Below are 10490 nucleotides of genomic sequence, written 5' to 3'. Positions count from 1 at the left end.
AAAATAGTTAATCATCTTAAAAAATTTAAAAAATTAAAAAGAATAAAAATTTGATGTCTTTCGCCCACGGCAAGACTCGAACCCACGAACATTGTCTGACCTTCCGCCTCTTATAACACTACGCCACAGAAGCCCATGACTGATCGGACGCTAATTTGTTATATAATATGTTAACTCAATCTTCATGTTATCAAGATATTCAAGATTTAATTACTTGCCTTCCCTTATCAAATCAAACAGTAAAAATTATTGTTTGAAAATCTTCCCTATTTACTGTCTGATCGGAATGAAATTTTCAGCACACATCTAAAACACTTCCCGCTTCGTCTAACCATAATCTGGAATCTCCAGCTATTAGATTGTTCTTATAATTTTGATATAAAACTTTCTAAGTCGATTTTTATGCGGTAAAGGGGTGGTGGCCAAATTCTAAAACTAACTTTATCTGCTTGCAATATAGTGGAGCCTTCATACCAAGTTTGGTGTCTCTGGCTTTTCAATTGCTCTTATAATAAGGATATCAAAATTTCTTAGTTGAAACAAACTTGATCTGCTTGCCAAACACAGGAACCTACATACCAAGTTTGTCTCTAGCTCTTATAGTCTCTAAGATCTAGGTGTTAGAATAGAATATACTCTATAGGCTCTGCCACGCCTCCTTCTGCCTGTTACGCACATATTCTTTAAAACAAACCCAATAGACCCCTGTACTTTTTTTAAGTACGGTGTCTAAAAAGCTAAGACTGCTAAGAATTCGAAAATATTCTGCTCACTTGACGCTTTTACAGAGCGCTGTATTACATTTTCGACTACTTGTTGGCAGCTATATGATATAGTAAGCCGATTTGAACTGGTAGGGATGTATTAAACAAACTTAAAAGCATATTCTGTCAGTTTTTTAACGATTTCTCATAAAACAAAAAGTTTTTCATACTTGATTCTCGCCCGATCGGTCCTATGACAGCTATATGATATAGTGGACCTATTTAAATAAAGTTTGGTCAGGATATATAAAATCTAAGTTAAATACATATTGTATTAGTTTGGTTACGATATCTCAAAAAACAAAGAAGTTATTCACACTAAGACTTGATTTTCGCTCGATCGGTCCTATGACAGCTATATGATATAGTGTGCGATTTGAACTAACTTCGATATGTATACATCCTTATCCTAGCTTAAATGCATATTCTATAAGTTTGGTTATGATAACATGAAACAAAAATGTTTTTGATACTAAGGCTTGATTTTCGGCCGATCGGTCCTATGACAGCTATATGATATAGGGGTCAGAATATATAAAACCAAGTAAGATACACATTCAGGCCTTTTCCGAATTGCGAACGTTTCAAAAAGTAAAAACGGAACGAAAACTAACGTTTTACTATTTGATGTTTCCAATTCTGACCGAAATGGACTTGTTTTTACTTTTCGAAATCGGTTTCGAAAACGTTTGGAGAGCAGTAAGTCATCGAGGGTACAGCTGTTTTAGCCAATGGAAAAGTAGAAGTTGCTAAAATAATATAATTTGCTTATTTAATTCTGCATAATGCCGGCAATTATGGTTATTGGTTGCTTGCATTTTTGCATTTAATTTTTTTGTCAGCAGCTGATTGCCTGGCTTGTGCATATCGAAATGAACTAGAGTTGTCATGATTTCAATAATAAAAACATTCAATCTTCAATTTTTCTTTTAAATCCGACTAGAATTTCTGAGGAGTATTTTTGAAAATAAACATAGCACATTTCTTTGTTCGAATTTTATTTATCATTTGAAGTAACTCTAGCAGCTTTTGATTGCAAGAGTTAGTATCGATAACAAAAATTAACGTGGAATTCAGAACAGTTCGGCTTAGTCACTGCCGCTCGAATTTGTTTTGAATGCAATATTTTACAGATGTTTATAAAAAAATTCTTTTAAAATACTCCTTAACTATAAGCAGTTGAAGTAGTGATGTTAAACGATTCGGAAAATGTTCAAGGTTATTTGAATTTTCAGTTTATTGTTTTAGGGAAATATTTTAATGCTTTTTGTAGCATTTACTTTTGATTTTGCTCACTCAACAGCACACGTTTTGAAAACGACAATTCTTGTCGATTTGCGGCAATTCCACTCGTTTTCGGAATTCGGAACAGGCCCGATTGTATCAGTTTGATTATGATATCTCAAAAAACAGCAAAGTTTTTTTGACTTGATTTTCGCTCGGTCCTATGACACTATATGATATAGTGGTCCGATTTGAACCAAATTTGGTAAGAATGTATAAGACTAACTTAAATGCATAGTCTAAAAGTTTTTCATACTAAAACTTGATTTTCGACCGATTGTTCCTATGGGCGCTATATGATATAGTGTCCGATCGAAAAAAGAAACAAGCTTGATCTGCATGCAATATAGAGGAATCAACATTCCAAGTTTGGTGTCACTAGCTCGTAAATTGCTCTTAGAATTTGGATAAGACGGATCAGACAAACAGACAGACGGACATTCCTATATAGCCTTGGCTCTTGATGCTGATCAAGAATATATATACTTTATAGGGTCAACAAACCCAATAGACCCTGTGCTTTCTTTAAGTAAGAGGTCTAAAAATGTTGTTTTATTCTTTTAAATCTGGTATAAGAGATTTCATTGATTCTTCATTTCCGTTACCGTCAGCTTGACACTTATCCTTGATTGCCACTTCCATCTCGCAGACTTTCTATCTTCTCTCTCTCTCTCTCTCTCTCTCTCTCTCTCTTACATTTACTACATCTATCATTCAAATGGCGTTTTAACAGTTTCGTTTGCAAATTGAGATATTAATGTTATTATCAGGCTTTGGCTTTTCACTGATCGCTCGCAGCTGATTGTAGCATACTTTCCAGCGCCAGATATGAGAATATATTAGAAAGGTGTTGAGTTTTGCGTATACGATCGATAGGCGGGCATCGTGACTTGTCATTGTGTTGAAGCTCGACTATGGAGTACTAGTTGTTTTTGTTGTTGATGCTGCATAGAAATAAAAGAATTGCGTGTTTCCCAAGCCACGACGACGACGGCAGTCAATTTACTTGTTTACAGTACAACTCACACACACACAAACACACATACGCACACTTTGGAAAATAGCAAACAATTACAACTACGCGGCGTTGTCTCTCAGAAGTTGTTGCTTTTTCGCCGCAATAAATACAATTTGCATGACAAAATAGCAAACAACGGCGACTTTTACATGTGTGTGTGAGTGTGTCTGTGTGTGTGTGTATGTGTGTGAGCGTCTGTAGGTTCACACAGCCAAACAAAACTACAGAAAAAAACAATCAACTGCCAGAGTGGCGTCCGTCGAGCAGAGCAGGAATAACAACAACAACAACTACAGAAACAACAACAACAACAACTACAGTTAGGCTTCTACTGCAGCATTATCCTGAACTGCTCCTGCGCCCAACTCTGATCCATCTTCTGCCTCTGCTCCTGCTTCCGCTCCTGTTGCTGCTGCTGTGTGGAAAAACTTATGAATATTCAATTTTACATAAAAGATTTTTGTTGTTGTCGTAGCTGTTGTTATTTTGATTTCTTTGGCTTGTCTCCCTCCCTCACCTCTGTCTTTCTACCCTCTCTTTCTCTCTCTTCTCATCTCGTTCTCTGTCTACACTTCATGGGCGAAAACACCACATGCATGCTATGAAATGTGGAAAATATTGGATAGGCTTGAAGGCAAACAAGAGTACACTGATAAAAAAAAATGTTCTATAATCAAGATTTTAGTCTCAGAAGTTCGTCGAGAACATAAAATTCTTGAATGAAGCGAACACATCTTGGTTTAAAGAACATTTCAAATCAGACCAAGTTCTTTTTTTAAGAATAAAAATTAAAAATCATTTTTTTTCTATCTTTAAAAAATTTTTTTTCTAATTTTGATTTATGTTCATTTTAATCTGTCTTAATAATTTTATAAATGTTAATTTAATTTGTAACGAGTGGGACTCGAACCAGCGCCTATTACTTCACAACTGAAGCGGTTTTTCTAACCAGAGCGCCACTGAGCCACCATTTCTTGATACGAAAAAGTACATGTTTATACATTCCTAACAATTTAAGATTTTTAGACCCCGTACTTAAAAAAAGTATAGGGGTCTTTTGGGTTTTTTTTAACGAATATGTGCGTAACAGGCAGAAGGAGGCGTGGCAGACCCTATAAAGTATATATATTCTTGATCAGCATCAACAGCCAAGTCGATATAGCAATGTCCGTCTGTCCGTCTGTCTGTCTGTCTGTATGAACACCTAGATCTCAGAGACTATAAGAGCTAGAGACACCAATCTTGGTATGTAGGTTCCTCTATATTGCAAGCAGATCAAGTTTGTTTCAAAATTCGGCCACGCCCCCTTTATCGCCCATAAATCGAAAAAAAAATTCATATCCAAATTATAAGAACAATTTAAAAGCTAGTGAAACCAAATTTGGTTTGTAGATTCCACAATATTGCAGGCAGATCCAGTTTGTTTCTTTTTTTAATCGGACCACTATGTCATATATATGGTCCCATAGAAACAATCGGTCGAAAATCAAGTTTTAGTATGAAAAACTTTTTTGCTGAATGAGATATCGTAACAAAACTAATATAATAAGCATATAACTTGGTTTTATATATCCTGTCCAAAGTTGATTCAAATCGGAAAACTATATCATATAGCTGTCATAGGACCGATTGGGCGAAAATCAAGTCTAAGTGTGAAAAACTTTTTAGTTTTATGAGATTTCATATCCAAATTGAAAGAATTTGCATTGACATTAGTCTTATGCATCCTTGCCGAAGTTGGCTGAAATCGGTCAACTATAACATATAGCTGTCATAGGACCGATCGGGTGACAATTAAGTCTTAGTATGAAAAACTTTTTTGTTTAATGAGATATCGTAAACAAACTAATATAAAAAGCATATAACTTGGTTTTCTATATCCTGTCCAAAGTTGATTCAAATCGGACCACTATATCATATAGCTGTCATAGGACCGATCGAACGAAAATCAAGTCTTAGTAAGAAACACTTTTTTTCATTATTGGTTTTTGCCATAGTAAGTACGGGGTCTCCGACAGTCGAGTATGCTCGACTGTAGCACCGGCCGACTAGTTTTTTATTATTTTCTATTATTATCTAAAAATTTAATATTGAACTTTATTTTTTTTGTCACAAAATTGGATATCAGAAATTTTGGGGCTGGAATATGCTTTCGTCACTAGACTTTTACCTCGTTTAGAGGTTTTTTTTGTGGGCTATCAAAGATTTTTGCAATTGCTTTTTCTGACATTATATCATAACTATCATTAATGCAGACAGGTAATAAAATATGTACATTTATTTGTTGAATTTCTTTCATATCGAGATCCCGACCATAGGACACCCGTTACTTAATTCAATATAAATAAAAGTAATTTAAAGAAAATACTTGTTTTGCTCTGAAAACTAGTATTCGCCATAACGGCCGTTCTACTTGTCCGATCTTGATGCGATTCAGTAGGATAATAGATAACACTAATACATAACGTTAATTATCACAAAACACTTATTATCTTAAAAACTGTAGGTGTGGTGGTTTTTCGCATTTTGCGGGGGCGGAGGGGGGCGTGGCTAGAATTTGAAACAAAATTGATCTGCGTGAGGTATATAGAAGTCTGTGAGTGAAAGTTTGGTATCTCTATCTCGTATAGTCTCTGAGATCTTTTTGTTTATACGGACGGACGGACTGACAGACGGACAGACACACATGGCTATATCGACTCGGCTATTGATGCTGATCACGAATATATGTACTTTATAGGGTCGGAGATGCATCCTTCTCCCTGTTACATACGTTCCAACGAACACAATATACCCGTTTAGTACCGAATATGTGCGTAACAGGTAGAAAGAGGCGTGGCAGACCCTATAAAGTATATATATTCTTGATCAGCATCAATAGTCGAGTCGATATAGCAATGTCCGTCTGTCTGTCTGTCCGTCTGTCTGTCTGTCTGTCTGTCTGTCTGTCTGTCTGTCTGTCTGTCTGTATGAACACCTAGATTTCGGAGACTATAAGAGATAGAGACACCAAACTTGGTATGTAGGTTCCTCTATACTGCAGGCAGATCAAGTTTGTTTCAAAAATCAGCCACGCCCCCTTAACCGCCTGCAAATCGACATTGAAAATTTCATATCCAAATTATAAGAGCATTTTGAAAGCCAGAAATTCCAGATTTTGCACAGATGAAGATATAATTGTCCTAAATTTTTGCTGAAAATTTCATTCTGATCGCACAGTAAATAGCGAAGATATTCAAATAATAAATTTTGCTGATAAATTCGTTGATGGCGCGTTGGCAGTAATTAAAACTTGAATATCTTGATAAAACAAAAAATTTATATTAACATATTATATAACAAATTGGAGTCCATTCAGACGTGAGCTTCGGTGGCGCAGTGTACTGAGTCGCGGAGTCGGACAGTGCTCGTGGGTTCGAGTCCTGCCGTGGACGAAAGATTTTTAATTTATTTATGTTCGAATTCAATTTCATTTTATATTAAAACAAACTCAGTGCTTATTTAAAATGTAATATTAACATTAAATGTTAAAATATAAATTATTTCTTTTACTTTTTAATTGAGCACTAAAACAAGCAATATGGCCATTTAGGAGGATAAAGACATAAGTGCGAGTGGCTCAACACTTTGAGCCTTTGTCTTTTGAAAATTTTTGCAATTTTGTCGCGGGTTCGATTCCCGGCGGGAACAACTTTTTTTCCAGCTGAATTTAAGCTTTTTTTTTTAATTTTTACAATTTATTGAAATTGTTATTTATGAATGTTATACTGACATTTAATATTGAATACATGTTTAAAAATTTCATTTAAATAAGTTAAAACGTTAAGTTAAAATTCTATGTTAATTTCATGTTTATTATAAATTTACTGTGTAAATTTATGTTTTTAGTAAATTTGTCTTTTTGTGGTTTTCAATTATTTTACTATTTGATTTAACATTTAGCATGTTTAACATGCAGTTTTAATTTATTCTCTGTTAAGGTTTCACTTATGCTTAACATAGCCAAATATGCATAAACGCATGTTTATATATATGAATGCTTAGCTAGAAACTTCTTTTGTTTTGGCGCGTGCCAACATATGTATGTATGTGTGCACTTAACAGATCTTTGAATTGCACATATGGATGTCCTGCTCTTCCTAATGATTAATGCATATGTATGTCTATTTGACTTTAAACTGACTCTTTTCAACTCTTTTGTGCGCTGTGTACAAGTGATTTTGAAATTTGATTTTGTTGTGCTACCAAGTGTTCCATTTTAAGATAATTAGTGTGACTAGTGTTATTAAATAGTGTTAAACATAAGACTCTAAGGCATATATACTATAAGCTTTACGCAACTCAAGTCGACTCGAAGGTCCCCAAAAGTTTCTTTTGGAAAAAAGGACCCCATTACAAGTGTAATGGCCTCCACGTGGTGTTCCCTGGGTGCCGATAAAATTTTTAATTATATCGGAAGCAAATTCGAGCGGCGACAAATTTAATATATAAGAGTTTATAGTAATCTTAAATATTATTTAGTTTTTAGAAGTGACTGATTTTGGATAGTAAGTACGGGGTCTCCGACAGTCGAGTATGCTCGACTGTAGCACCGGCCGACTAGTTATTTATTTTTTAAGTAACGGGTATAAAAATTGTTTTCTTTAATAATAAAGAGAACAAGGGGCTCCGCCCACTGCTCGCTCCGCTCGCGGTGAGGTGCGGTTGCAAACCATCACGCTCGACAGTAGGATACCCTGAGCCCAGATGCTCTTTTATAAAAGTTGATTTTCGACCAATTGTTCCTATGGCAGCTATATGATATATGGAACCGATTTGAGCCAAATCTAGTCAGAATTTTAAAAAACCAACATAAATGCAAATTTGATCAGTTTGGTTAAGATATCTCAAAAAACAAAAAACTTTTTCAAACTAAGACTTGATTTTTTTCCGATCGGTCCTTTGACAGTTATATGATATAGTGGACCGATTCAAACGAGTTTCAGTCAGGATGTACAAATCTAAGTTAAAGACATATTCTATCAGTCTGGTTAAGATATTTCAATAAACAAAAAACTTTTTTATACTAAGACTTAACTTTAGTAAACCGATACCAAGTTTGAAGTCTCTTGCTCTTATGGTCTCTGAAATCGACGCGCTCAAACAGACGGACGGACATGATTCAAACGACTCGTCTGTTGATCCTGTACAAAAATATATATACTTTGGGGAGTCTGCCACTTTCCCTTCTGAATATAACATACATTCTGCCAAACACATTATACCCTTTTTGCCCATTTTCATGGGCTCAGGGTATAAAAAGAATAAATAAATTTCACATGCGCTTCAGAAGGACACAACAAGTTTATGTCAATTAAACTAGTTTCAGCACGAATTGTCAAAAAACCAAAAAAACTATTTGGCAAAACTGTCTTTTTCTGCGACATAAAACAAAATTTTCTGGTAACACTGGTTATTTTTGTCGGTACGCATAAAAGCACTCAAACACACCTTTCCAATGATATGTAGAACATATCTGTAGCTAAAACTGTTAGCGTTTTAATTTTACCGGGAAATACCGTTTTTTTACCATCGTAAAACAAACTTGTCTAGATTTTCGAAAACTAATAAGTCCCCATCATTACATCTAAGGTTTTTTAGCGCTTTGATGCAAACAGACAAACAAACAAACTGACTTTACATTTCATTTGAGAAGTCCACTAAAAATTTCAAATTGATTTATCTTTTGAACCAGGTATCGGATTCGGGTGATCGAGGTATCAATCGACACGTATATTTCATTCAAATTAAAAAAAAAAACCAAAAATTTTACCAAAAGGCCCCAACAGCCCCATTAGCTGCAATCATTGCAATTTTATCCCTGCCACTTACACCCCCGTATCTCATGACCCAGGTGAGTTAGAAAAAGTTTTAGTGTGCCATTATGCAAGTTAGGACTAAACCTTTAGATCGGTATATAACTCGATCTAATCGGACAGTCATAGCCAATTTTATATATAAGCTGTATATATAGTGCTAGTCGCCTTTCGCACCCTTCGTGCTGCTTTCGTCACTAGCACGAACTGCCGTCCGCAGTGACAACTCGTAAGCAACGGTTATTTATATGGGCATTGAAAATGAGCAAAAAAGGGTATAATGTGTTTGGCAGACTGTATGTAACAGGCACTTTTGGGGCGTGGTAGACGCCTTAAAGTACATATATTCTTGATCAGGATCAACAGCCGAGTCGATTTAGTCTGTCTGTCCGTCTGTCCGTCCGTCCGTCTGTTTGAACGCGTCGATTTCAGAAACCATAAGAGCTAGAGACTTGAAACTTGGTATGTAGGTATGTGGGCTCCTGGATACCATAGGCAGATCAATTTTTTTTTTATTTTTGGATCGGACCACCTTGTCATATAGCTGCCATAGGAACGACACATCGAAAATTAAGTTTTAGTATGAATAAGTTTTTTGCTTGTTGAGATATCAGAACTAAACTATTGGAATATGCGTAGTTTACGAGTTATTAATTAATGACACAAAAACTGAAAACACACCATGTAAACGCACCGAAAGCATCTCGAAGCGTGCAAAAGGCAACCAGCAAAATATGTATATTATAAGTACATTCAAAAACTGGTGCGTATAATTGCGTTTATTTCTTTAAATTTTAAGATTTTCACTTGTTTTTCTCGCGGTGATGTATGAAAGGACTACAGTCGAGCCCACTCGTCAGTTATTTTGACCATTATTATTGAAATAAATACTTAAAAGACTTAAATTCTAACAGAGTCTAAACTTAATTGACACTTTTACCTTTCAAAATGTTAAATAAACAACTGAATTATCAGAAGAAACGTATATTAATATAAAATTATATTAACACAACATTCATAAGACATGTCTCATAAATTATACTATGTTAATATAAAATTTATATAACATGTATAACTTAAATTATCTTATGTTATTATAAAATTAACATAACATGTGACCAGCTGACCCCTCTAACATACATCATTAAGATGGCAATCTATACGTGAGTTGAAATCTGTACCATTGGAATTGGAGGTTTTATATATTTTTTTTTCGATTAGAGGTGAGTTGGGGGTCGTGGCAAAATTCCGAAGCAGAATTGATCAACGTGCACAACATAGCAGTATTGTCATCAAATTTGGTAGCTCTAGCTCAAGGCGAATGAACTATAGGGGATGTCTTCAGCACAGCTGATCTCTTTCGAGGTCCCAAATTTGCCACTTAGTAAATACATCTTGCTCTAGCTCTAATAGTCTCTGAGATCCAGGATTATATGGGACAACAAATATCGTCCTCAAATTTTTATTCACCACACTGAAAAAATTTTGACTGAGAGTGACGACAGCGAAAAGCATGCTGCGCCGAAAATTTGTTTTCTATACTTTTCGCTGCATTTTACTTTCTTCTAT

Source organism: Drosophila innubila (genome assembly GCF_004354385.1).
Source record: "Drosophila innubila isolate TH190305 chromosome 2L unlocalized genomic scaffold, UK_Dinn_1.0 4_B_2L, whole genome shotgun sequence".
Taxonomy (NCBI): domain Eukaryota; kingdom Metazoa; phylum Arthropoda; class Insecta; order Diptera; family Drosophilidae; genus Drosophila; species Drosophila innubila.
This window is presented reverse-complemented; position numbering follows the sequence as displayed.